Source organism: Lates calcarifer, linkage group LG5 (assembly GCF_001640805.2).
Source record: "Lates calcarifer isolate ASB-BC8 linkage group LG5, TLL_Latcal_v3, whole genome shotgun sequence".
Classification (NCBI taxonomy): Eukaryota; Metazoa; Chordata; class Actinopteri; family Centropomidae; genus Lates; species Lates calcarifer.
Genome location: NC_066837.1, coordinates 27,562,950 through 27,567,402, shown reverse-complemented (window position 1 = coordinate 27,567,402; position 4,453 = coordinate 27,562,950).

Genomic DNA, 4,453 nt, shown 5'->3' with positions numbered 1-4,453 from the left:
CTCATAGCTTCAGTCGACAAGTTCCAACAAAGTGAAGGGGGCCGTTACTTCAGCCCATGACAGGCACTCTGTACAGACAGTACAGGAAAAACAGCCTCAGGCTCAATGAATGAAAGAGTAAAACTGTATAAAGATAGTAAAAGTGATTGAACAATGTGTTGCTTTACTAATTACTTTTGTGTGTTTCTGTGATTACAGGCTTGTTTAGAGGTGTGAGGATTAAAATAGATACCTTGCCTTGTAACATGCCTGTCAGTCATGAATACCAATGGAATGTGACCTTGAATCTCAAAGGAATATCAGTGAAAAAGAAAGAAGAAAAACATTTTGTCAAAAGCAATCTATAAAAGAATTTTAAATTCTGAATGCAAATTACATAAATATAATGCTGCTTTGTGGGAGAGCCAAGCATTTTGTGTGAGAAGACAAAGATTTTTATTTCTTTGTTTTGTTTACATGCTTTCAGCCTTAAAGTTGCAGTGAAGTCTGACTCGTACACCTCGCTCGGCAAGGCACTCAAATTGCTATGTCATCAGACTTGTATTCACTCTCAGCGGAGCTGAAAAACACATCCTTCACAACATCATGTGTGCACATTTCCAGAGCCTGAATTTGGAAATGTATATTGCACACTGTGACAGTGTAGACCCATGGCAGTATTTCAATCTAAATGTGGATGTATATATATATATATATATATATATATACACATAATGATAATGCTAACATGCTGTTGTCCAGTAGCAACAGTCAGCAGTCTCCAGCAACAAAGCTCTAAACCCACTCTACACTACCAGCACCAAACAGCAGACAAAGCTAGTAACTAGCTGGTGAACCTAGCTGCTCAGCATGCTAACATGATAAACTAAGATGGTGGCCATGGTTAACATTAGCTATACCTGCTTTAAGTAGATGCAATGCCCTCAAGTAGCATTCATTGATTTTCATTTGGGGGGCAATGAGACAAGCTGAAAACACACCTAATGTCATCACCTAATGAAGTTGCTATGGCTAACATGTTAACAGCTACTGCCTATTACACATCATGCATTTGAGGACATGTATGAATAAATCAGGCTTTTTGACAGCTACATGCTGCACAATGTTACTGTGTAACTTTGTCCGTCTGCTGTTTGGTGCTGGTAGTGTACAGAGGGTTTATCAGAGCTTTTTTTTTTTGCCCTCATCAACAGTTGGTAAAAGCAATTTTAACTTGTTATAGCAGACTGGTGTTCATATGTTGATCAGATCGACATTCTGGATTCGGGAGCCTGTGCAAGAGTCATTCAACACTTACAAATCTGTAACCTTTCAGAACTTCAACAGATTCTTTTCTATGTCTTTTTCTATATTTAAGAAATGAGTTGAGAAAGAAGAGGACTTTAACATATACAGCTTGAACAACATAAAACTAAATCTAGAGCCATCAACAGGAATGGAAGAGATAGACAAGTGATTTTCTGATCTTATGATGGATGTGACCTTTCACTACAAATACATCTGTTGCTTGAACAAGTCTGCGATGCTCTTGAATGAATTCCTTGCTGACAGACTACATGTTCTAAATCTCTGTTTATTTAACAGCAATCAAAATAATAACACGGAATGATGCTCCTAATTCTTTCTTATGTCAACTTTTCTTGCACTGATTGTCGACTTTCAAACTAGCAAGGTCGTCTTTGTTTTGGGCTTGCTAAAATAGATAACAGGTCACCTCAGCGCCTCTGACGTAAAGTATTTATGAGTCTTTGGCCTTGTTTTCCAAACTCAAACTGCTTTAAAAATGTATAGTTCAGGGAGAAATGCCTGAGTGGCATTTAAAACTCCACACCCAGGAGCTAAATGCTATTAGTCAGGTATGAGTCAGTGCTGGCAAGTATGGATCTTAACCTACATGCCTCTTGGCCTCCAGCAGTTTGAGGATCAAAGATAATAGCTCAAAGTTATAGAAATTAAGAAAACGTTGCTATATAATATAGAAATAAGTGTTCAAGTCAGAGTCAGATCCTATACAGCTTATATCATTCAGGAGTCGAGTTCAAGTCAGTTCTCTCATGGTGATAGTCTGACCAAGTCTACAGCTCTGTCCTGTTCCTGTATAAATAAAATCTGTTCTTTGTGTTGACTGAATGGTGTGCGGACTACCTCCTGTTTTCACATGAACCTAACATAGCTATATCTTTCAGCTAGAATGCTGGAAGGAGAACCTTTAAAAATCACACCAACCATAAATGTTTTTTTCAGAGGTAACGTGAGCTCTGTATTTCAGAGCAGCCACAAGGCATGTCAGGTGACAGCTCTGACCTTTATCTCATGTACCTTGAGCAGTACGATAATAAATCCCAAAAAATAAGTGTGATGTGACTCATGTCAAAAACAGGTACTCCTGCAAGGTTTGGGGGATCTCTTCAGCTCTGAATGCAACAAGAATCCATAGTTTGGATTTAGAGTCAGTCCATCCATGTGGAATTTTCCAGTTAACCTATAGTCATACATCTTTACATGCCAAAAAAGTCAAGAACCAACATGATGTTATGCATAATTTCATCACATGACCTTGTCTGGCATTTATTACATGACTGAATAAAATGCAGCTGGTGGTGATGAAGTTTTAAGTGCCATGACCACGGCTGTGAAAGCCCACAAAATCACCTGTAACCTTACTGTGATGAATGAATCACAGATGGTAGCAGGACAGACAGTTTGCTACTAACATGACAGCACATTGTAATTAACACTATACCACAAATGTATCATGTTTGTAACATAACCAGGGCACAACACCTTTAAACACTCCACAGCACATATTCTGCAGAGCAACGGACTGTTCCTCCTTATGCTCCAGCTGTTACAAAGTAAAAATATTTCCTCTGTTTTACTCTGATATTTTGAGTAGCATCAGTTTGTCATACAAGGACAGAAGTTTGACATGGTTTTGAGTGTTGATACTGTTGACTCGTCAGATATGTAATAAATACTGTAAGAAGATGTATGTCTTTGACTTAGAGAACATCCTGATAAGATATCTGGCACAGAGTTATATGATCTCTATCATATCATATGTGTCTCATTTATTCTATATATCACACTCAAAACAGTGATGTATATTTTAATATTTGGAACCCTTTTTTAACATATTGAAGAATCTGTACCACCTGGATGAATGTTCTTTTTTCCATGTGTCTATCCATGTATTCTGGTATGTATAGTATGTATATATGATACATATATGTGTGTAAATACATGTATTGTCAGCATGTGTGTACATATGTGTTTAGATATAAAACAGTATTCCTCAGGATTTTTTATTAGTTTTTAACAACTGATTGTAAAATAAAAAACACAACGTGGTCTCTTGATTTGTTGTCATTTATTATTTATTGTTAAAAGTTTAATAATGAAAATACTTTTATTAGTCTTTATTATTATTTTATAATAACAGAAGCGGTCTTGGCCACGCCCCGGAAGGCGTTTTTCTTTTACTTCCGCGGTGGCTGTCATGGCGGTGCCCTGAACGCTTAAGCTACAGAGACCCAAATATTTTAACAGGAATATAAAGAACAAAGGCGTGTGTCGCAGCCGACCGCAGGCATGACGTTCAAAGATATGGTGAGGTGGAACACAAGAGTATCAGCAATGTATGCGCTTGGCATCTGGACCATGATAGGCTCCTTCGCTTATTTCAAATACACAGGTCGATATGAGGACACGCCAGGTTAGTGGCACACGTACTGACATACTGCGTGTATTGTATGTATTGCTCAGTGCAGTGTTATTACATCATTAACAACAAGCATTTTTACTTTGGATCCTTAAAATCCACTTTGCTGATGATGCTAATGATGCTAATGCTTGAAGTTTACATTAATTTAATGTTTTTACGTTGTTATATCCATATATTCCATTCAATAACAACCAGTCATATTCCTTCAGACTCTTCTAACCTTCTCAGTAATCCTATTCAGTATCCCCCCATCCCAGTAACTGATAACTAAATCACATGTTGTTTCCCCCTCCACCTCAGTGAAAAAAGAAGAGGTGCAAGAGCAGGAAGATCCAAACCAAGTTGTCCACCGGACACCTCACAATGAAACTGTCATCATCTACAAGAAAGACTTTGTCCCATACAGCTCAAGGATCTACACCTTCATCAGATCATTCAGCAGTGACCCTGGGACTGGGGACAATGAAAAGTAGCTGCATCAGTGCAAAGGACAATGGACTGGAGGTTTAAATCGTCATGATGCACTATGAATTTATACTTTTGTGTGAGGACATTGTCAGAATTTGTAAAGGAAGTTCCAGCATGGTCTCTATCTGAACTGTCACTGTGCGTGGATGTCAATTGACTGTCATTGCTGATGTTATATTATTAAAATCATTGAAATAATATAACATGGGCACCATAGAAAGTTGCCAAAATATTTAATAAACTCATGTTTAAACATATTCT